Raw genomic sequence first — 25,491 nt, 5'->3', positions numbered from 1 at the left:
GGGATGATATAACATTTCTATATTTTTTCTTCATTAGCCAATGATTTTTTTTTTTTTTTTGTCAGTGACTTTTACTGCACCTAAGCAAAGCAACCTGAGGCCAATGACAACTATCTCAAAGGTTCTTAATATATGAAGGCCAAACCAAATTGTCTTTGGTAAAAGAGACAAATACAAGTTTCTTTAGATAAGGGTAACTGCAGCAATAATGAATGATCCAGTGATGAGCTACTGTGAGCTATTCGTTCAGTTTGTGAAAATCAGTAAGTAGCAAAAACTGAAAATTATTTTACTCCTTGAGCAAATTCAGCTTGGCCATGGTGTTTCCAGAAGCCACACCTCCCTTGTTGACCTGATGTACTTGAGTCAGCTTACTTGTCACGATCTTTGTGGAGCTTTCCTTCCTCTTCCCCAGCAGAATCCTCTCTTACTGCCTTTATGCTAATAGTCACAACTCTGTTTTTCAGAATAAACTATGAGTTTCTTGGGGCTGGGACTTTTGCTCATCATTCGAGCTCCACCATTTACCATATAATGTTTTTTATTTTTTATCTTTATTTTTTTATTTCAGAGAGGAAGGGGGGAGAGAGAGAGATAGAAACATCAGTGATGAGACAGAATAATTGATCGGCTGCCTCCTGCACACCGTCTACTGGGGGTTGAGCCTGCAACCCGGGCATGTGCTATGACTGGGAATCGATCTGTGACCTCCTGGTTCATAGGTCGATGCTCAACCACTGAGCCACACTCGCCTGGCCATGTAGTAATGTTTTAAAAAGAGTTTAATGAGTGCTGGCTGAATGCATTACAGAGTGGATAAGAATTTATTTCCTCTGTTGTACTTTGTCCAACAACTTAAATATTGAAGAATGTTTCAGTTCTGCAAATACCCACGTTGGGCTGCCAGTTGTGAGTGTCCCCCCCACGTCCCACGTGGGGTTCAGGGTTCAGGTTCTGGAGGAGGCCACACATAAATGAAAGAGACTAGAAAATACTAATTTGGAAATATTGGGGGCCAGGCGGGAGGAAGGATTCCACTTTGCTCTGGCCTAGTGATCCCTTTTATTCAGGTTTGGGATCCACTCATAGCTCTTAGGCAGGCAATTCCAGTAACAGCTCCATGATAGCCCACCAACAAGGATTTACATAAGACTAAAAGGTGGAAGTTGCTTCAGCTACCATTGTCTCAACTAAACAGTGGGTGCTTGGCTCTGACCTTTCAGAGCTCAAGGTCTCCAGCCTTCCGGGTTCCTTGTCCACACCTCTATGCTAGTGAAGACAATGGGTGGCTTCCAACATCTCCCCCATTTCTTTTTCTTAAAAAAATCTTGCATCTGCAGACTAGAAATAAACATCAAAGAACAAAAATGAGACAAGCAATAGTGTTTATTCTGAGAGGCAAATGAATCAGTCTGTAGTAAGTTTCTTTCTGGGCCAACAGTTCTTTGAGTCCCAATTTCAATGTCCAACAGTTCCTTATGTGTACATGTCAGCAATGATATGCTAGTTCTGGATGGTGGGAGAACAGTGGCAGTGCAGGTCCAACCCTCTCTGGTTTGATCCTGGGCAACCTGCTGTGATGCACAGCTGCTGACTGCTAGCATGGCAAGGCGTCTTCACCATCTTCCATCTCTGGGCTGTTTCTCCTCTTGTCTTCACGGCTGAAGCAGTCCGGTCAGTTTCTCTCTGGGATTCATTGTTGCAGGAATCCACATGGTCTTGGAGGAGTTTTCTGGAAATATACAAACATATTCTCAACCAAAGGTTAATAAAGGAATCTTTTTTATAAATTTGACTTGGGATCCTTTTTCATTTTTGCCCAAACAATTTTCCTTTGTCTTATTTTGACACCATGTGATTTTTCATGGGTGTCTTGCTATCAGTATTACAAGTGAAAATTAATTTTCAAAGTAAAAATTTTCTTGATGTAATTTACTTACAGGATATTATTTCTTACAGGATATTATTCTACTATCCCCCCTTTTTTATTTAAATATTAGGAGGCTTTTGGAAATTTTATAATGTAGTCTTGATAACTTTTAATTTTAATTTTTTGCACAGAAATATGACTGCTTTGGATTCATAGCATGTTAAACAATTTTACTATGAGATGAACCATCAATAAAGCTTTTAGTTAATACTTCAGGAACAGTTTTTGTCTAGTACAATTAAATTTTTATGAATATTTACTTATTTCAATTAGCCAATTTAAATCAATCTGAAATAAGGTTTATTTTTTTAACTTTACTTGTCCTAGGTTATAGACAATAAATGACATTAATTAAACTTCTGTAATTAGTCTTCAAGTAACTTTACATAAAAACACTGTCAGGGAGGCAAAAACACAAATTACTTTGGCTTAAGAGGCCAAATATACTGACTTTTAATTACAGTTCTTCACATGTTTGAAGGAAACCTCACTTCATTTCCTTCCAAAATAACTTTCAGGCTAGAGTTTCATTTAGAGCTCTTTGTCTTTCTTTACACTAAGCAATCTACAGGACTGCTGCTTGAAAACAAGTCGTGCATCCGAATAGCCATATCACAAGAAATCTCATTACAGTAAACTTGACTACTATTTTACTGTCAGACTTAATATTTTAACAACAAACTTCATTCTGTAAATATTAGTGGAAGAGATTTCAAAATTTTTAAATTTCTCCTTTTTATTAAGCTAGAATTTTATTTTTAAAGAGTATCCCCTTAGACTTATTTGCATATACAAAGGGATCATGGGAGGTCTCAGTAACTTTCTTAGAAGACTTAATCAAATTGCTTACAAAGACATTGGCTTATTCAAAGGGAGGGAGTTGGCCTTTGCTGTTTCAAGATGGTGGCAACCAGGGGAGTGGCAAGCCATGTGGCCAACATGGCGGCTGTCTAAACTGTTCCAGATTGCAGACAAACAGAAATCTCACTAGCTGTTTCTGGTGGCTTTGCTAGTATTTGTTTTAAAAAAATATTGGCTTTTCATTTAGCTTAATTTATATGAAACCTTTATTATAATTTAAAAAGCTAATTTATTGAAGTAATTAAGTAGGTATCTTTAATTAAAAGCAAAGCAAAGCAAAACAAATTTAGTAAACTTTTATGTCTGACTCACAAGGCATAAAACGCTGCCCCACCTCTAGCCTAATTAAGAATGCAGGTGGCTGTGGGCTTTTTATTAATTTAATCCTGTCTTAAAACTTTGCTGTTGGATTTTAAGAAATATCTAGTTACTTCATTTTGCCCTTTTTAGAGTCCAAAACCTTCATAACATTTATAAGTAAAATATAGTTATTAATTTTTATTTGATAAAGCTTTCCATGCAATTTCAAGTATATTAGATCGGTTAAATTCAAAATATGTCCTTTAAGAAGAGAGTACAAATTACTTGAATTACTCCGGGCCCTTGGAGCTCTCCAAGAATCATCTCTCGGTTAAAGCCTTGAAGTTTTAACTTGGAAAAACAATCAAATATATATCCATATATGATTTAAAGATCATATTACTTTTTATTATTATCTTAAGATATCAATTAAATTTAAACTGGTCTTTGCATTAAAAATTTTGGTTGGGATCACAGAATTAATCCTCTTATTTAATTAGACCAATGAACAACATATTTTGAATTTCTAATTATCAGAGAAAACACAACATTTTATTTTCTCAAAAATAAATTTCTATACTTTGGGCATTTAGTTACTACAATTATACAATTTCTCCTAATTTAATTTGAACTTTAAACTTTTAGAGCTGGCAAGTCAAATATTTAGCAGTTCTAGATTAGTATAACCTTATATTTTTAAGAATAAATTTCAAAAATACAATAATTAACTTTAAAGTGACCATGTTTTTTCTGCCCGGGGAAATTGAGTAGCAAGCCTGCAGGTATTCAAATGCAAAATTGTCCTTAAAGAATGGCTACTGGCGGGAAGCTGATTTACCTGTCTGCTGGGGGAAGGGTGACCACCCCTCTTCCTCCATTAACAAAGGACTTAGCCAGCCTTTACCTGGGCTACTTGATCTTTCAAATTAATACATTATTTCAACAATTTCTTTGAGATTCTAGAGTCAATTATAATTATTTTAAAGCATTTTCTTTGGCAAATTTCTTGTAACAGAGACAATTTACTGATTTTCTTTTTCTTTTTAAAATATATTTTATTAGTTTTTTACAGAGAGGGAGAGAGAGGAGAGGGATAGAGAGCTAGAAACATTGATGAGAGAGAAACATCGATCAGCTGCCTCCTGCACACCTCCTACTGGGGATGTGCCCGCAACCAAGGTACATGCCCTTGACCAGAATCGAACCTGGGACCCTTCAGTCCGCAGGCCGACGCTCTATCCACTGAGCCAAACCGGTTTCGGCTTTACTGATTTTCTTGAAGGCCTTAAAGTTGTTTTAACACGCTTCATTAGCATTTTAAAAACTACTCTTTATTATGGAAATGCAAGTCTCGCTGCTGGAACCTAGCCTGAATTCTTTCCTTTTGGTCAAATCCACCATTTTTCTTAGGAAAAAACCATTCTTGGGTTTTTCTACACCATCTGTAAAGAGAGTTAGGCTTAGTTCAAGACTTAATTAAAATCCAAAATCGGACCGTGCGCACATTTTGTCTTTAAGCTAGCTTTCTCTCTTTACGGGCATAGAAATCCCAGACACATTTCTAAATTTTTAAAACTTTTTCATGGCGAGAAAGGAGACTTTAAATTAGCATGCTGGGAGAGTGGGCTTCCATTGGATCTCCACGTGTCTCCCTTCCCCCACATCCTGCTTGCTTTGGGGGAAAGAGTCAGGATCAGATCTGGCCGTATTTCTTTTCATGCTTAATAGATAAAGACAGATCTTAAATTTTTTCCTTTTTCGCTTTCCGAAACAATTACTAGCACCTAAGGTGACCTTTGCCAAATTTTGCATTTCCCAGCGAGTTCTTCTATAATTTTTAAACAAAACTTGAAGTAATCTCATTGCGGGAGAGCAGATAGCCCTGCCCTCTCCTGCCACCTTTGAATTTCTCCACACCAGAGGTGGTTTCTGCAGCGGGGTTTCATTTCTTATACAGATTTTAGATTCCAAATACAAATTAAGATTTTAATTTGAACAAGAAACCACATTCCTTAAGCATGCAAACCAAAAGTCTATAATAAAGTTTACTTTATAACCTAATTCTGCCCCATTAGCCTGGCTGAAAAAGATATTCCCACCCTACTTACAGATCGAGACTTCTGCAGCTGATAGTGGGCTTTGCATGCGGTGGATTTCCCTCACCTATACGGTGAATTCTTCCCCACTTTTTCAGTGAATTCTTCCCCACCTTTTTGGTGAATTCTTCCTTTCTTCGCTCTAGGCGAAATATCATCCCCTCCAGAGGCCTCACGTTGGGTGCCAGTTGGGAATACCCACGTTGGGCTGCCAGTTGTGAGTGTCCCCCCCCACGTCCCGCGTGGGGTTCAGGGTTCAGGTTCAGGGTTCGGGCTCTGGAGGAGGCCGCACATAAAGAGACTAGAAAATATTAATTTGGAAATATTGGGGGCCAGGCAGGAGCCCAGCTCAAGAGGAAGGATTCCGCTTTGCTCTGGCCTAGTGATCCCTTTTATTCAGGTTTGGGATCCACCCATAGCTCTTAGGCAGGCAATTCCAGTAACAGCTCCATGATAGCCCACCAGCAAGGATTTACATAAGACTGAAAGGTGGAAGTTGCTTCAGCTCCCCTTGTCTCAACTAAACAGTGGGTGCTTGGCTCTAACCTTTCAGAGCTCAAGGTCTCCAGCCTTCCGGGTCCACACCTCTCTGCTAGTGAAGACAATGGGCGCCTTCCAACACAGTTCTTAGCTTTTAACACGCAGGCGCGCTCACACGCATTTGCTGCAAGGGAGAACTGAAAAGAGGTTACTTGACTTAAACACCCTCCTCTGTAGATGAGGTAGGTGAGGAGTGAGGGGAGCTGGGAATAGACATAGGTGAGCCATCCTGTGTTATCTGACACACTTTCTTCCATAAAGGTTCACACTAGCACCTGAAGCCAATGCAGTCCTTCTAGGGTCACAGAGCAACCCGCTTAGAGCACAGTGTTTCATATAGATGGGGTCATATGCATTTTTAAAGTGGCAATTCACTTCCCACAGTCTCTATACCTTGGTTAAAGCTGAAAGGCATGTTTATTCACTTTACCACTCACAGAGTCAAACTGTTTGAGATAGTTTATCTTCAAAAAGTAATAAGAGATGTAAGGAAAAGGATCAACAGGCTCTGGTATTGACAGGAAGGAAGTTCCAAGGACATTCCTAGCCTAATGCCAGCCTTTTTTATTTTACTTCTCTGTTTGCTTTTCATTTGAATTTCTAAACCTGTCATCATCTCCAAACATCTATTCTTACACTAGGAAATATAGTTGCCCCAATTCCGCTTTTCCAGCTTTATTGCAGAATCAGATTTCTTTTCCTTAGGCCAGCAGCTTTGGTCAGCATCCTTTTTCCTACAACGCGTATTTGAACTTGTGCTCCACTACTCTAGTGACAAACTGCGGTCTTTGTCACATCAGCTTTTCTCTTTTCTGTTCTTAAACAAAATGCTGATTAACCACTATGATTTTCTCAAAACCTAGCAGGGATGAGCTACTAGTGGGTAGCTGGCCTTTGACACTAGAGGTGTCACACCACTAATGAGAGACTTTAGTGTTACATGTTTCCCAGGGAACCTATTCTTAGGATACTGCCTTATTCACACAGAACCCGAATCTGGGATCCTTAGAGGTAGCCAATAAGTGGGCGGGAGGCAACACCTCTCAGGTGCAATCTCAGGCCACATATCTGTACATGTGGCCAGTGGTACAATACACAGGGATGCACCAGAGTCATCAGAGATGGTCCAGGAGCACCTGATTTGCAAACATTCTTCCCCAAACACAGCTGGATTAATAAGCACTCCAGTTTTCAGGCAGCAATGGGCCCTTTCTTAAAGGTCAGTGGGCTTAATACCAATTCTTGTCAAGATTGTAGAATGATTAATTAAAAGGACGGGGGTTTTGAACACATACAGAAGTTGCATAATTCTAAGAACATACCGTGTATGATGAATCTAATTACTCTTTTCTTTTTTTTTGACAGAGATGTTAAACTGGCAGTTAAGGGGAGTAGCATTCATATGTAGCATCTGGATTTTATCAAGATGTGTAACTATTTCCTGTGATGTTCTCTGAAATAACATGGGGAGAAATAGGCTAGGCTAGATAAGAATAATGAGTCAAAACTATTGTACCACTTCACCTAAAATTCTTTTTTTATTGTTTTGTTAATCTTCACCAGAGGTTATTTTTTTCCTATCGCTTTGCAGAGTGAGTGGAAGGGAGGGGAAAGAATAGAGGGAGGGAGAGAGAGAGAAAGAGAGAGACAGAGAGAGAGAGAGAGAGAGAGAGAGAGAGAGGAACATCAATGTGAGAGAGACCCATTGACTGGTTGCCTCCCGCATGGGCCCTAACTAGGGGGCGGAGAGCAAACGTTGACCAGGAATTGAATCAGAGACCCTTTGATGCACTGGCCGACACTCTAACCACTGAGAAACACTGGCGAGGACCCGAAATTCTTATTGATGGTCAATTTTAGTTCAGGGGAGTTCTTTACAGGACTGAGTACCTGTTTTAGGCAACATTTTTCTAAAATGCAGCTGATGTATTGGCTGCCCACCATTCTTCCATTTCATCATGCTTGCGTGATGAAGTATCACCTCGTGAAATTTCGCTAAAGAATCTACTCGCACCATCGAGTGAGCAATGTATGTTTTACTGAAGATTTCATGTCAGGGGCATGGTTTTATACTGTATCCTCCAACGTTAACATCTTACTGCTCCCATCAGACTTTCCTGAGTTTTGTTGTCTCTGTGATGCCACTGACAATTCTTTCTCTTCACTGTTTTCTGATTCTTTGCCCAGCATTTCAGCTCTGGTTTCCCGTCTCCCCTCAGTTTCCCCGGGAACTTTGTATTCCTTTATAAAGCAGAGCAATTTGACTCGAACCTACTTTCCACCTCCATCCAGTTCCTACTTCCAAGCTTATCTGTCCAAATCCATCGAGAAGGAACTGTCCGGAGTAACAGGATTCACCCTCTTTGGAAAGCAGGCGGAATTATAAAGACGAGTATTTCTATAACATCATTCACCTAGGCCAGTGGTCGGCAAACTCATTAGTCAACAGGGCCAATTATCAACAGTACAACGGTTGAAATTTCTTTTGAGAGCCAGATTTTTTAAACTTAAACTTCTTCTAACGCCACTTCTTCAAAATAGACTCGCCCAGGCCGTGGTATTTTGTGGAAGAGCCACACTCAAGGGGCCAAAGAACCTCATGTGGCTCGCGAGCCGCAGTTTGCCGACCACTGACCTAGATGAAGGAAATTAGAACAAAGTGAAGAGGACGGCAAGGGCGCTCAGAATCATGGTGTCTGGTTATCGCTGTGAACAAAAGTCCTAACGGGCTGTGTCTGTGCTCAGCTGGCAGGTCTCCAGGGGATCTCTCAGGCAGTTGTGTCAGACAGTGGGTGGGCCTGGAGTCCCCTGAAGGCTTGTCTGGGCTGAGTAGTCACTCAATGTCTGGTAGGTACCTCGGTGCTCCCTCCCCACACCTGTTTTACAGAAGAGTAGCCTGGACTTCTTACCTCGTGGTCAGGACTCTAAGAGGAAATGTGCCAAGCACACATGTTCTAAGGCAGAAGCTGCCAGGCTTTTCATGACCTACCCGTGGGTGGCCTGGAACTTCATTTTCACCTGCTCTGTTGCTCAAGTCATTAAAGGCCGCCCAGATTCCAAGGGAGGGGAATTGGACACCAACTTTGGATTTGAGGAATGGCATGCCTGTGCAAAAGGGAAGGAATTGATGGTGCCATTGGCGACTTTCTTCCATTGTCTGCCCTCTTGCCACAGTTCACATCCCTCCTACATGCACAATTGCATTAATTCTCTCCCGAAGTATCCGAAGCTTCCTTATATTTCAGTAGGGTCAAATTCCAGGATCTTGTCATCCAATCAGGTACAGGCATAATTCTTTGGATACCACACCTGAGTATGATTTCTGTTAAAAGTGAAGACTTTGAGCTAAAGAGACAAGCGTATCTGCCCTCTGCAAACCCAAGATACTATGGTGATACAGGGATGGGGTACCTGCAGTTAACACTCCTGTACAATGGAGGGGCGGTTGACACACAGTAGTCCCTCGTCTAAATATGAAATCCAGCTAAAGCACATGTCACCTGCTTCTTTAAACAGGCCCCATCCTGCTCCCTGGGAGGGATTCATCCTTTTCTATAAGGAACGTCTCATGTTTTTCTCAGCCTGTATCCTCATATAAATTTGGGGGTCCAAAGACCTCTTTTTGGCTTTTACATGTAGTATAAACATAATTATGTGACATGCAGTCTTCTTTTTAGGTGATATGTGTTGAAAATACCCTTTCCTTGCTTGTGAATTATCTCTTAACTTTCTTTATACCCATGTTGTTTGAACAGAAGTTAGTAATTTTAATGTATTAGTATATCAGTTCCTTCTTTTATGGTTGTGCTTCTTGTTTCTTTTTAAAGAAATTCTTTTTTACCCAGTTAACTGCCATAAGCATCTAAATTAAATTCAAAAATACAAGTGGTGGACCTTTTTTAATTAAATTCAAAGTATTGTGGCAGTTAACTGGTTACCCTGAGATCATAACTGTATTCTTTTTTTTTTTTTTAATATATTTTTTATTGATATTTTACAGAGAGGAAGGGAGAGGGATAGAGAGCTAGAAACATCGATGAGAGAGAAACATCGATCAGCTGCCTCCTGCACACCCCCCACTGGGGATGTGCCCGCAACCAAGGTATATGCCCTCAACTGGAATCGAACCTGGGACCCTTCAGTCCACAGGCCGACGCTCTATCCACTGAGCCAAACCGGTTTCGGCATAACTGTATTCTTTATTTTCTTGGAAAAGTTTTATAGTTTTGATTTTCGTATTAAGTCATTAATGCATATGTAGGGCGTGAGTTAAGGATCGATTTTCACTTGTTTAATATGGATAACCTATTTTACCAGCCTCATTTATTGCATGTCCTTTCTACCCCATCTACAATGTCAGCTCGGCTTCCAATCAGGTTTCTGTATACGCCTGAGCTCTTCCTGAGCTCTCTGTTCTCTTAGCTCTGTGACCAACACCATATACTTCAATTACTATGTCTTGAAAACAAATCCCGATCTGCTACGGCAAGTCTGCCAGCCGGCTTCTTCAGGACTGCCCTGACCCAAGCTTCTTGACCCTTTGTGTTTGCATACAAATGTTAGAATCAGCCTGTCAGGTTCTATAAAAATGAAACAAAACAAAACAAACAATCCCTTATTCATATTTTGATTGGAATGTCAGACTTTCCTACATTTTCGCTGTCACCCACTCTCATGTCCTCACTTCCTTCCTCACCCAACTTGGATTCCATGTATAATCACTTCCTTGCAAATAACCTTAACTCTGTTGTCCCTCTCTCTCATCTTTATACTTCTACCACATAATTGCTTTCTCTGTGCCTGTACCCAATCAGCTAAAATTGCCAGAGAAAAACATACTGAGGGGTTTCATTTAAAAAATCATGACTACAAATCTCAAATAGGCCCTCAAAACTGTCTAACATCTACTACACTTAGTTCTCCCAAATTACCTCTCTTATACTCTTCCCTCTCTTCTCAAGCCTCTAGTCCTCCCCCTCCTGTTTTCCCCTCTTAGCTGATGGGCTCATCTCACACTTCGTTGAAAAGGTCAGAGCAAGGAGCAGAAATTCCCTTATTCCCCGTCTCCAAATCTCTGTGCCTCGTCAGGCCTCGTGTCTGCCCTCTCTGTTGTTACCAAGAATGAAACTATCGAAGGCCACCACCTTCCTTGTGTTCGGACCTGATGCCCTCGTGTTTCCAAGGTGTCTCCTTCTGCATTCTCTCTTCTACATCTTCAAGTTTTCACTTTCCACAGAGTAATTCCCATCAGCTTAAAAACAGGCTCTTTACCAAACGAACAAATAAGCATAGCCTCCTAGAATTTCTCCTTTCAGAGAATAGAGGTGAGATGGTATAGTGATCATGAATATAAACCCTGATACCAGACTTCCTGGGTGCAAACTTCACCTCTGCAACTTATGAGTATTGTGATGCCGGGCAGGCTGTCCTGTTCAGCATAGTGGCCACATGCGACTATTTACATTTAAGTTTATATGAATTAGAATTAAATACAAATAAAAATGTAGTTCCTCAATGGGATCGCCACATCTGGAGTATGGCTCGTGGCTGGCTGACTGCTGCTGGAGAATGGCCCCATCACTGCGGAGAGTGCTATGGTGCACCATGTTCTAGCTACTCTCCCCTCTTTCTTTAAAAACTTATCTTACAAGATTTAATTCACTAATGTATTTTTCCAGTTGTATTGAGATAATCCTATCTAATAAAAGAGTAATATGCAAATTAACAACCACTCCACTACACCCACAAGCCACGCCCACCAGCCAATCAGAAGTGAGTATTCAAATTAACCCAACCAAGATGGCTGCAGCCACAGAGAGAGCAGGAGGCTTGGGTTTCCCCGGCAATGGAGGAAGCCAAGCTTTCCGCACACCCTGGTGGGCCCAGGCCTCCACTCAAGGATACAAAGTTTCAATTATAGAAGATAAATAAATCTCCCCAAAATGGCGGCAGCCACAAAGCTGGAGAGAGCAGGAGGCTTGGGTTGCCCCCGGCGATGGAGGAAGCCAAGCTCCGGCAGCCCTGGCCTGACTTGGCCTCTGCTACAAAGTTTTAATTATAGAAGATAAATAAATCCCAACAGAAATGGCTGTGGCCACGGAGCAAGCAGGAGGCTTGGCTCCACTCAAGGCTACAAAGTTTCAATTGTAGAAGATAAATAAATCCCAGATACCAGGGCCTCCGCTTGGGTCGCCGGGGGGCATGGCTGGCCTGCAAACCACCACAGGCCCCTCGCCCAGGCCACCCCATGCCCCAAGGGAACCCCCACCCTGATCTGGGACACCCTTCAGGGCAAACCAGCTGGCCCCCACCCATGCACCAGGCCTCTATCCTATCTAATAAAAGAGTAATATGCAAACTGACCATCACTCCAACACACAAGATGGATGCCCCTATGTAGATACAAGATGGCTGCCAATAGATGGCCAGCAGGGGAGGGCAGTTGGGAGGGACCAGGCCTGCAAGGGAGGGCAGTTGGGGGCAATCAAGCCTGCAGGGGAGGGCAGTTGGGGGGAACCCAGGCCTGCAGGGGAGAGCAGTTGGGGGGGGACCAGGCCTGCAGGGGAGGGCAGTTAGGGGTGACCAGGCCTGTAGGGGAGGGCAGTTAGGGGAAAACAGGCTGGCAGGGGAGCAGTTAGACATCAATCAGGCTGGCAGGGGAGTGGTTAGGGGGTGATCAGGCTGGCAGGCAGAAGTGGCAGGCAAGCAGGCGAGCAGTTGGGAGCCAGCAGTCCTGGATTGTGAGAGGGATGTCCGACTGCCTGTAAACGAGCAGTCGGACATCCCTCGAGGGGTCCCAGATTGGAGAGGGTGCAGACTGGGCTGAAGGACACACACCCCCGTGCACGAATTTCATGCACCAGGCCTCTAGTCCTATATAATAAAAGGGTAATATGCAAATTGACCCTAACAGCGGAATGACCTGTTGCTATGACGTGCACTGACCACCAGGGGGCAGATGCTCAATGCAGGAGCTGCCCCCTGGTGGTCAGTGCGTTCCCACAGGGGGAGCTGCGCTCAGCCACAGCCAGGCGGCTCCTGCCTCCTTGACAGCGCTAAAGCTGTTCAACTGCGGCTTAGGCCCGCTCCCCATGGGAAGCAGGCCTAAGCTGTAAGTCAGACATCCCCCGAGGGATCCCGGACTGAGAGAGAGTGCAGGCCGGGCTGAGGGACCCCCCCCACAACCCCCTCCCCCGAGTGCATGAATTTTGTGCACCAGCCTCTAGTTGATATATAACATTGTGTAAATATATGAGTTTAAGGTGTACAACATGTGATTTGATGCTCATATACTAGGCTGATTACCACCTAGTGTTATCAACCACCTTCAACATGCCACAGAATTACCATTTGTTTTTGTGATGAGGACACTTATGATCACCTTTCTAATTATATCCTATCATACCACCACTTAAAACTTTATTACAGCTTTTAGCACTATGTGATATGTTATGTTCACTTACGTGTTCATCCTGCCGCCCTCTGTCCTTTCCCATCAGAAGCAAGCTCCATGGGACAGGTTCTGCTTCACTGTTGCCAGGTCTTACTCAGCATCTAGAAGGGTGCAGGAATCTGGAAAAGGGGCTGTGTATAAATGGGTTAGAGAGACTAGACAAGAAATATGAATTTGGAAGGCATTTAGGGGGAGCCAGAGGAAGCTTAGTTCTAGTGACTAAGTTCCTAGAATCTCTGCACCCAGGGCTTTTTATTCACACATTTTGCCCTCTAGCAAAGCAGATGTACATATCAAAGGTAAGGCCTGGTAAACAATAAAGGACCATCAGGTTGAGGGAATTGCCCTCAGCTGTCTGGCAGCAGGCAATAATAATGCAAAGCTTCAGCCCTGCTGAAGCTGTCCATCAACGTTTTGATGAACTTCTCGCATTTATTATGCTAACTACTGGAATTTGCTTCCAGCACACTGTTTCCTTCTCATTGCCTAGAACAGTGCCTGGCATTACTGAGTTCAATAAATCAGACATTAAAAAACTTTGGGCTGGGTCTAGAAATGTTTACCTAGACATAGTGTACTCATTTTCAATATACACATTGCTGGTGGATATTGGCTGTGGTGAATTGAGTGAAAGATACAGTAATTACTAATATTTAGAGGTTGGTGAACTTTAAGAAGTGGTAACTACACAGAGGCTGGGAGACCGGGTCCTGGTCATGATGCCGTATCAGCTGTGGAATATTGAGAACCAGCCTAGGCCTGATTAGAATATTCGAAAGTTTGAAAATTAGAGAACATGTGAACCATTGTTGAGGAATTAAAGACTTTATGTGTGGGGTTAGTTGCTTAGGCTGCCTCACAACTCTGGATAATTTTCGTTGCAATATTGCCTACGACAGCAAACAATCAGGAACAACTTAAATGTTCATTAATATGGGAATAGATAACTACATTATGGTACAGTCACACAATGGAGCATTGTGGAACAGTAAGATGGCTAAACTAGATCTTGAATTATCAGTGAGAATAGCTCTCAAAATCTAATAATGAGTTGAAAAAAGCATTTGTAGATAGATAAATATGGTATGAACTTTTATATAAATTTAAAAAACACAAAAACTAGCATTTAAGGCCACATATATATGAGTAGTTGAAGTATTAAAACATTGATGGTGAGGACACATCTAAATGAATACCTCTAGGGTAAGAGGATGGGAAGTGGGATCAGGGAGTAACTTCAATAGCATTTGCAAAGTTTTATTTCCTTAAAAAATGTGTAAGTCAACATGACAATATAGTAACAGTTTAAAAGTGAAATCAGGGTATTTGTTGTTATTCCCTGGAATTTGCTATATAGTATTTGAAACATTTCGTAATTAAAAAACAAACAAAAAAATCCCCTGTAAGTTGTATCTATATCAAGTTCGTTCAACAGTATTTCCTGAGAATTGACTGTGTGCCTGTCGGTCTGGGTGGTCAAGGTCATAGAGAAGTCAAGTAAGACATGGGTTTTGCTCCCCAGAAGTCTATTTCTTAGTTGAAATAATAATACATCCTTGCAGGAAGCAGCTAAGCTGTGGGCGTTAGCATATAATTATGTATCAAAACGAGGGGTAGAAGCTTGGAAACCAGAGTCCTGGGAGCAGCTGGAGAAGATCTACTGAAGGACAGCAAACTTGGCGAGCATATCCGGATGGACAGAGTGGAGGTTAAGTACCTTCCAGCTGAGGGAAGCATCAGATGCCCAGGTTTGAGAGGCATCGGAGAAGTGGAGAGGGGCTTTTTGTTTGCTTGCTTTTTGAAAGATAATTGAATAGGTAGTATTAAAAGTAGTCTGAGATACTTTAATGCTATGTCTAGGAATTTAAACCTTATCCATTAGTTAAGTGACGAACCATTGACAACTCTGTGACTGATTTGATCTCTGAATGTTATTCAGTCTGTGGTTTGCAGGGTAGACTGGAATAGGGAAGAGTTGAAACAGGGAACTCAGCTAGGTGTCTCAGTCTAGCAGTTGGCAGGCGGAGACCTCAGGTGAGTTGGTGGTAATAGAGATGGAGAAAAGAAAGAACTAATATTTTCCAGCAGGGTAGGTATTCCTGATAACAGTTTACAAAGGCACCAACTAGGCATGTGTTTTTGTCTGCTTGGGCTTTTATAGTAAAATACCACAGCCTGGATGGCTTACACAGCGGGAAATTATTTCTCACAGTTCTGGAGGCTGGGAAATCCATGATCAAGGTGCTGACAGGGTAGGTTTCATTCTGAGGCCACTTCTCTTGGCTCGTAGGCAGCCACCGTCTCACTATGTGCTCACATGACAAGTGCAGTCTCTTCAGACTCAGGGCACTAATCCCATCATGACCTCATCTAACCTTAACTACCTCTCAAAGGCCCATCTCCAAATACCATCGTATTAGGGGTTGGCGCTTCAACATAAGAACTTGGTGGGGGACACAAACATTTAGTCTATAAAATCATCTCTCCAAAGTTCTCATAGATTTTAAGTACTGGAACCTGCAATTAAGTCTACGCCTCTTTTTGTCCCTGACCTGGTAGAGTGGCACCTGGTTTGGTGGTACTTGTCTCATGTTGTTACCGGGAAACCCCCGGGTGGGCTCAGGCTGCCTGTAGCTGTGTCCAATGACGAAGGCAGGGTTAAACCATATTAGGCATTTATTGAGAAGGCCAGCCAACAAAGAAGACAGGGTGCTTACAAGCATCAAATCCTGCCTTCCAGGAAGGTGTAGGGGACAAGATGATGAAGGGGAAGGGGCTAGCGTGAGGAATGCAGCTACTTGCAGGCCTGGTGGCTGCAGACTTCAGTTATTGTAATTAGTCATTAGGCAAATAGATGATGTTGATGAGATGATGTTTTGACTCTTGGTGGGTTGGCCTGACCATGCTTATTGGTTCTGCTTGCTGGATTTACAGCTAAGCCACCTCCCCAATCGCTTTGCACAGGCCTTGAAAAGGAAACTTTAAGAAAAACTTAATCTCCTATCCTATATAATAAAGAGGTAATATGCAAATTGACCATCACTCCAACACACAAGATGGCCATCCCCATGTGGTCAAAGATGGCCACCACAAGATGGCCAGCAGGGGAGGGCAGTTGGGAGGGACCAGGCCTGCAGGGAAGGGAAGTTAGGGGTGACCAGGCCGGCAGAGGAGGGCAGTTGGAGGCAACCAGCCCTGCAGGGGAGGGCAGTTGGGGGCAACCAGGCCTGCAGGGGAGGACAGTTAAGGGCAACCAGGCTGGCAAGGGAGGACAGTTAGGGGTGACCAGGCTGGCAGGGGAGGGCAGTTAGGGGCAATCAGGCTGGCAGGGGAGCAGTTAGGGGTGACCAGGCTGGCAGGGGAGTGGTTGGGAGCCAGTAGTCCTGGATTGTGAGAGGGATCCCAGATTAGAGAGGGTGCAGGCTGGGCTGAGGGACAACCCCCCTACCCCCGTGCACAAATTTCATGCTCTGGGCCTCTAGTTCATTCATAAGAAACTTAGCCCCCTATTCACATAAGTATATGTGTTCTAAGATTTTAAATAATATGGTTATTTTGCAGATTAATACAGGTGCTCTATGGATCCTATATAATAAAAACCCAGTGACTGAACAGTGGAACGACCAGAACAATCAGTTGACCAGTCGCTATGACATGCACTGACCACCAGGGGGCAGACGCTCAATGCAGGAGCTGCCCACTGGTGGTCAGTGTGCTCGGCTGACCGGGATGAGCGGCTGCTTCCGCTGCAAACCCTGGCCAACGGGCAGAAACCCGGGCTGCGATCGCTGCGTCTTCACCCCAGGCTCCTCCTCCTCGCTCCCTGCCACCTCCTCCAGACACCCACAGGCCATGCAGCACCACCACAGGGCTTGCAGAGCTGACTCTGGAGGCTGGGAGGCAGGTTCGTGGCTGCTGCAGGACTGAGGCCTACTTTGCCACCTCTCAGTGCTATTATCCCTGGGTCCGGCCTCAACCAGATTCCCTGGAGAGGTGAGCACTCCAGCTCCATGGAAGATGCTGGACCAGGGAGCAGCTGCTCAGAGGGCAGGTCCACAGCTGCTCAGCAGACCAGAATGAGTGGCACTCCCACAGTGAGCTGATCTCTGCAGGCCACGCCCCCCACCAAGTGCACGAATCCCATGCACTGGGCCTCTAGTTAGATTTTAAGTCCCCTCTATCAATATCAGCCAGGAACAAAGTAACTCCTTGTTTATCCCAGCCTGGCTTTTGGTCTGTGCCCATGCTGGTTCATGCCCAGGACACATGGGGGGAAAATATAGGTATTCTTTTACTCCAAAGTTTGTGTCGAAATTTTGAAAAATTGATTAAAACAGCTTGAGTGGTGATTAGATTTAGAAGACAAAAAGGAAGGAAGGATAAAAGAACAACGAGGCTTTGGTTTCCAGTAAAGTACTGGATGGAATGGAAATTTGCAAGGGTAAGCTAGTTGGGTGGAGAACAAAATGAGTTCCTTGTGGAAGAAGGAAAGTCTGAGCTGGTGTGGCCACCCCAGTGCAGATGGTTTCTAGATCCTTAGAACCCTGGTGACTGGAAGCTCTCAGATCTGAAGTGTGGAAAGTCATTAGCACAGAGGTGGCAATTAAAATCTGAACACAGCATTCCCATAAGAATGGGTATAAATAAAGAGCAGACAGACATTGCGCACTTAAAAATGTGTTTAGAGGGTAGATTTCATGGTAAGTGTTCTTAATACAATTTAATAGGAGAGAGAGAGAGAGAGAGTATGTGTGTGCGTCTTTAGGAGTACCCAGACTTACAACTTTCTACTTGGTGAAATAGAAATACCAACAAGGAGCCCTGGCCTGTCTTGCTAAGTGGTTAGAGCATTGGCCTACTCACCAAAGGGTCTCTGGCTCAATTCTCGGTCAAGGGCACCTACCTGGGTTGCAGGTTCAATCCTCAGCCCCTCGTTGGGGCATGGGTGGGAGGCAATGAATCTACGTGTGTCTCCCACACCAGTGTTTCTCTCTCTCTCCCTCTCTCTCTCTCTCTCTCTCTCTCTCTTTCTCCTTTCCACTCTCTCTAAAATTCAATGGAAAAAGTATCCTCTGGTGAGGCTTCACACACACACACACACACACACACACACACACACACACACACACACAAAGAATTACCCACAAGGAAAGCAACAGAGGATCAATTAAAGGAGAAAAACTTCTTGAGGTTTGTTTGTTTGCTTTTTGCCACTGCAGCCTGTTCATTGAGGGGAGTTTTAGGACGAAGGGGATAGTTCAATATGTCAAATACAATAGTGTTGGTTAAAGAGGATGGCAGTTGGCACTGGGTGGTTGTAATATTCTGTGATTCAACAAAAAAACCCATAGGGTTAAAAACAGAGTTTTAGATCTCTTTGCAGACTTTTAGATTTCACAGACCAGTAATATTTAAAAATATTTAAGGGAATGAGATATTTTTTAAAAGACCATTCAAAACACCACAGTCTCTTATCAGCCTCATTTTCATAAAAGGGAAAAACCCTTGTAACATAAATTCAGAAGGCCATAATCGTATGGTAAAGGATAGCTCGTCCTCAGGCCGCACTTGGGACCCACCCCTGGCTGTGGCAGAGCTGAGAACTTGCACCTGCGAACCACTGGTACCATCTGTGGCGTCTCTTCGGACTCACATTCCCAGAAAGTCTGGTGTGTTACTGTTTTTCTAACCAGCTTTTGTCTACAACCATCTTTCCTCAGAACACGGAAGGAGGAGGTTTCAGGAAGTTTAGCAGGTCCTTATACACACAATGGAGGCAGATTAAAATTAACCCACTGGTGGGGACGCTGGGAATATTCCCTCCCGGGAGAGGAGCGCTCAGTATCCAGGAAAGGATGGGATTGTAAAAGTGGTAATAGTTTGCTCCATGGAATGGGAGTTGAAGTTTCACGTATGGCTAGGAGGAAAACCCCGGGTTATTTATTCCTTGACATTTCAAGGTATATTCAGTTCCCAAAAGGAATCTATGAGTTGGTTAATTCTCCAGGTTCAATGATCCTTATGTTGTTTTTCTTTAATTTAAATTCTTTATTGTTTAAAATATTACATAAATTTCCTTTTTCCCCCATGACCTCTCCCCAGCCGCTCCTGCCCCCCAGCACATGTCCCTGCCCTCCTACTGTCTGTGTCCACTGGTTATACTTATCTGCATGCATACAAGTCCTTTGGTTGATCCCTTACCCCCCTCCCCGCCCCGCCGTTACCCTCCCCTGCCTTCCCTCCGAGGCTTGATGGTCTGTTCCATGCTTCTATGTCTCTGTATCTATTTTTGTTCATCAGTTTATGTTGTTCATTATATTCCACAAAGAGTCAGACAGTGATCCTTGTTTTGATGAAAGACAACCTTAACTCTGTGAAGTGGCTCCTGAAATGTCCTAAGTTCCCATCTCCTATCTGCTTGCCCCAACCAAACCTGAGTATTGGAAGCCTGACTTTGTCACCAAAGCTGAACTGGACAAGCTCAGACCTGGGTAGACCTCAGGAGTGGGGCCAGCTTCCAAGTGGGACCAGGTCAGACTCAGAAATAAAATAAAAAGGCACTGACTATGCTACAATCACTGAAAGTTTATCATACAAAACAGTTTCCTGTTGGCTTAAGAAAGAAAGGAGACTAACTATGCAGGCTCAAATAATAACAACGAAAATGTATTATGCATTAAAATCTGTTTTGATATTTAAAAAGAAATAGCTCTTAGGCAGACACTGAAGTGAACAGACTTAATTGTCCAAAAAGATAAAAATTGCCCACCCATTCAACACAAACTATTATTCCTATCTGTAGCATGTTTCTATTGGTTCTGCAATTATATTCGGTAGTCATTTTTTAGCCGATTGTTCTCTTAGTTTTGAGAATCCTGTCTTTGGTCAGATTGCTTCATTGGCATGATCTACAAGAAGTGGGTATTTTTAAGTTCTGGAAAAAAAGCTTCTACAGGTCAAAACAACACTGCAATGATGCTAATGAAACTACACGTCCCAAGAAAGTCCTCTTGGTCATCAAAAGATCTCTAAGGAAAAACCCAGAACCATGCCAGTTATAGAACATATAAGGCACCACTTAATACAGTCTCCTTTCATGGCGCAATGGGAAGTATAGACAGAAAAGCACACACAACATGTATGTGCAGCTTAATGAATAATTATAAGTCAACCTCTCAGGTAACCATCATTCAGATGAAGAAGTGGAACATGCCAGGCGCACAGAAGTTCCTGTGTCACTCTTCCTGACATCATCCTCTCCAGGGACAACAGATACCTTAAGTTTTAAAAGGACAATTGCTTGCTTTCTTTTTTTTTTTTTAAATATATTTTATTGATATTTTACAGAGAGGAAAGGAGAGGGATAGAAAGCTAGAAACATCGATGAGAGAGAAACATCGATCAGCTGCCTCCTGCACACCTCCCACTGGGGATGTGCCCGCAACCAAGGTACATGCCCTTGACCGGAATCGAACCCGGGACCCTTCAGTCCGCAGGCCGACGCTCTATCCACTGAGCCAAACCGGTTTCGGCCAATTGCTTGCTTTCAAAAAACTTACTCTACTTACATACACACCCCTAAAAATATAGTTTAGTTTTGTCACTTGCTGACTTTACATCTCTGGCTGCTTTGAAGAGGATTTCCCTTTGGTCTTTAGTTCCCAGGAGTTTTACAAAGGTGTATTTTGGGGTGGGTTGCACATCCTGAATCTTCTGTTGATTTAGAAAAGTCTCAGTCGTGATCTCTTCAAATGTTGCTTCTACTGCATTCTCTCTCTTCCCTTTTCTGAACCATGATGATACTTTCTGCACAGCTAGTTCTTCCCTGCCCCTTAGATAAAACCACAGGTAATTTCCTGTCTTTTCTAGTCATTTTCAGGTAATGAAAAGTCCTGTGGTCACTTTAGTCCTTCAATAGTTTAGTAATTAAAAAGCCCATATAATAGAAAACACACACACCATATAATAGTAAAAATCCTTTAACAGTTTGAGGTATAATTTACATGCTATAAAATCCATCCACTGTCCATGTACAATTTGATGATATTTAGTACATTTATAAAGTTGTGAAACCATTAACATAATCCAGTTTCAGAGCATTTCCATCACCTCAGAAAGTGCCCTCATTCACCTTTGCAGTCAGTCCTCACTTCTGCCTCCAGCCCCACACAACCACTCATTTGCTTTCTGTCTCTACTTCTGTATTTTCTAGAAATTTTATATAAATGGAGTTACATAAATGAAATGCATAGTCGTTTGTGTCTGGCTTCTTTCACTCAACACTGTGCTTTTGAGTCTTATCCATGTTGTTTTGTTAGTATAAATAGCAATAGTTCCTTTTTGTTGCTGAATAGTATTCCATTGTACACCATATTATATTCATTCATTCATTCATTCATTCATTCATTCATCAGTTGAAGGGCATTGGAATCATTTCCAGTTTGGAACTATTCTGAATAAGCTGCTATGAGCATTGTGTAAAAGTCCTCTGTGGAGGAATGGTTTTGTTTCTCTGGGGTAGACACTGAGGAGTGGCATCGCTGGGTGATATGGTGAGTTTGTGCTTGTCTTTGTAAGAAATTGCCAGGCTGTTTTCCAAAGCTGCTGTGCTGTTTTGCACTCCTTCCCACAGTCTCCTCATCCTTGCTGACAATCGTTATTGTCTCCTTTGCAGCTGTTCCAGTGAGTGAGTAATAGTACTTCGTTGTGATTTTAATTTGCATTTTCCTAATGACAAGTGATGTTGAGCATCTGTCAGATACTTTTTAGCTATTCATATGTCTTGTCCATTTGTTAATTGGGCTGTTTGTTTTGTTATTGAATTGTAAGTATACATACACATACACACACATCATATTGATTATACATCCTTTATGAGATATAGGATTTGCAAACATTTTTTTCTCAACCTTTTCATTTTCTTAAAGGTATCTTTTGAAGAGCAAATGTTTATAATTTTGATAAAGTCCAATTTTATCATTTTTTTCCTTTATGGGTCATGCTTTTGGTGTCAACTGAGGAACTGTTAGGGAACCTGAGGGAAGATAAAGTTTTAGGAAGAAAGTGCCAAAACTTGTAAAAGTTTCAGAAAGGATGACTTAGGCAAAAAACATCATTAAATTTGGAGAATAAATAATGATAATGATGATAATAATAATAATAATAATAGCTCTTCCCATAAGCAGCCTGACGTGACCTCTAAAAATGATTGACCATTTTCATTTGACCCAGAAAACCCCACAAAATCATGCAAATCAAGAGGCTCAAATCTTTGTTTTCACTTTAATAATACTCATGAAACTGCCCAGGCCATTAAGGGTATGCAAATCATCTGTAAAGCACCAAGTGTCTGAAGCGATATGTGCCATTCTGTTGTTACAGTTGTGGAGTTGGTAGGTGTGCCCAGGCCAAACAGAGGGTCGTGGCCCAAAGAGAGTGCTGAGATTTTGCTGCACATGCGTAAAGTAGAGAGTAGTGCTGAACTTCAGGGTTCAGATGTGGATTCTCTGTTCATTGAGCACATCCAGGTGGACACAGCTCCCAGGATGCAGCGCAGAACTTACAGAGCTCAGGGGCGGATTAACCCACACATGGGCTCTCCCTGCCCCACGGAGAGGATCCTTAGTGAAAAAAAGCTGCTTGTTCCCAAACCAGAAGAGGAAATTGCACAGAAGAAAAAGATATCCCAGGAGAAACTGAGCAAAAACTTAGAGCCCCAAGAGTAAATTCAGCATAAAGTAAATGCTAATAGAAGTAAACAACAACTGATGACTGGCATTTAGCAAACGCTTATTTTATGTCAGGTTCTATACCAAGTATGACTTCATCTGTAAAGTAGAAATAATCATTACCAATTTGGGAGTTAGGGCTGTGGTAAAAGATAATGTACGCAAAGCACCCCTCATATTGCCTGGTCCATATTACATGCTCAAAAATGGAAGGTGTGCCTTGCCGGTGTTGCTCAGTGAATAGAGTGTCGGCCTGCATACCGAAGGGTTTGGGGTTCAATTCCTGGTCAAGGGCATGTACCTGGGTTGCAGGTTCAATACCTGGCCCCAGTCAGGCCCATGTGGGAGGCAACCAATTGAAGTGTCTCTCTCACATCCATGTTTTTTCCCCTCTCCCTCCCCATCCCTTCCTCCCTTCCACTCTCTCTCTCAAAAAAAAAAAAAAAAAAAAAAGACCACAGGAAAAAAAACAAAAAATAACACACACACACACACACACACATACACACACACACAAACTCAATGGGAAAAATATCCTTAAGTGAGGATTAACCAAAAAACAAACAAAAAAACCAGAAGTTGCAAGTACTAGTTATCATAATCAGATACAGATCTGAAAATGTTTTGTAAACTCTTATACTCTATAGAACACATCATTAGTATTACTTAGTACATTTTGGAACCATAATACTGTAATACATTGTTCTATTTTAATATTTTTTAAATCCGAAAAATCTTGCTCATAACTAAAGTACTTAAATGTCTATCCTTTTCCGTAATCCAAAGAACATAACAAATGCTCTTTTGAAAATAGCTTTAAAAATATATGATTTACATACCACATAATTTGCCCATTTTAAAGTGTATAACTCAATGGTTTTTAATATATTCACAGAATATATTAATTTAAAAACATTTTCATCACCCCCCCAAAATTCTATATCCATCAGCAAACTTTCCATTACTGCCCCACACCCTCTCCCTTCCTCTTTCCCTAGGCCCGTGGTCAGCAAACTGCGGCTCTTTGGCCCCTTGAGTGTGGCTCTTCCACAAAATACCACGGACTGGGCGAGTCTATTTTGAAGAAGTGGCGTTAGAAGAAGTTTAAGTTAAAAAAATTTGGCTCTCAAAAGAAATTTCAATCATTGTACTGTTGATATTTGGCTCTGTTGACTAATGAGTTTGCCGACCACTGCCCTAGGCAATAACTAATCTACTTTCTGTCTCTACAGCTTTGCTATTTGGGATATTTCATGTCAGTGGACTCACACAATATGTGATTTTTATGACTTAAAGAAAACCAGAACCAAACAGTAGTGAGATAAAAATAGTTTATCCAGGAACCATTGCAATAAGGGAAAAGAGGCCTAGTATAGAACCGGGCTTAATTTTGAATACAGCTTGGACAAGTGGAGGTTTATAGCTAAGGAACATGTTGTGGTGGTTGGGAGGGCTGGAATTGGTGGATGGAAAATTACTAATAGGAAACATCAAGGCTAGGGGAATTTCTTACTAAACAGAACTAACTGGATTCTTGCTGAAGGCAGGCCAGGGTAACCAGATATCCCCGGGGGGGGGGGGGGGGGGTGGTGAGGGGTGGAGGGGAGGATCTCATCAGATAATGAGGGTGATCAGGGATTTTTGGTAAAATGACTTAGCATAATTCTTTCTGTAACTGGGCTATGCAAGTTTGAGGACAAGCCCCAGGATGAGGTGTGGTTGCATTCTAATAAAACTTTATTTACAAAAGCAGGCATTGGACTGAATTTGGCCCATAGGCTCTGGTTTGCAGATCTCTGATGTAGAAGAAAGGTGAGGCTCTTGGGAAGATGGGTTTTTATAGTAACTTCGAAGATGGACAAAAGAAGATGCTTTTTTATTTTTCCTACCCAGATGTTTTACAACTGGGCTTGGCTTCTTATTGCCCTGGGTGGGTCATCTGATTGATTTTGCAGAGGTTGTTTGTCTCTTTCCTTTTCAATTTTTATTTTATTTTTTTATTGCTTGGAAAGCATCTGTAAGGCATTTTAAACTAAATCAGAGAGAACTGCAGAATGTCACCTTTAGGGACACTTTTCATTATTGACTACTGCTTTTTTTTTTTTTTTTTATCTAATCTGAGATCACAAAACTATTTTGTAAGTTATTTTTGATTGGTTTAAATTTCATGTGCTTCTCTTATTTCTGTTACAGTGAAGGAACCCATGAAATTATACTAGTTATTGACAGGCATAATAGGACAGCCATATTTCATTTCCATGTCTAGATTACTACAGCTGTTGTCTTTAAAAAAACTCTTTAAGAAGCTTAACTGAATCAAAAGCAGAAGCAGGAAGTGAATAACCTTTTGAGTTAAGCCGCTAGGCCGGGGCATGGATTTGAAAAATGCTGAATGGCATCTGTGGTCTGCCCTAGCATCCTTCCTAGCTATATATCCCAGTCAAGTCCCTTTGAGGTTAAGCTAATCTAGATGCATTTCTATCACTTACCACTTAAAGAGTCTTACCTAATGCAGAGGACTTCATTTTGGCATTGAGATCTGAAGAATAATGGCGGCATACCAGGTGAATACGGGAGGGACCA

General features: G+C 42.2%; 1 pseudogene across 1 annotated transcript; it reads left to right on the top strand.

Annotated features, from left to right (window-relative positions):
• The first annotated feature begins 22,401 nt into the window (after positions 1–22,401).
• Positions 22,402–22,905, top strand: LOC308239457 (large ribosomal subunit protein uL22-like; annotated as a pseudogene). Its single transcript has one exon. The product of its transcript is annotated as a large ribosomal subunit protein uL22-like (transcript).
• The last annotated feature ends 2,586 nt before the right edge of the window (positions 22,906–25,491 follow it).

This window comes from Plecotus auritus (assembly GCF_963455305.1).
Source record: "Plecotus auritus genome assembly, chromosome: 1".
Lineage (NCBI taxonomy): Eukaryota > Metazoa > Chordata > Mammalia > Chiroptera > Vespertilionidae > Plecotus > Plecotus auritus.
Note: the sequence above shows the minus strand (reverse complement) of the source record. Positions and strands in the feature narration are given on the sequence as shown.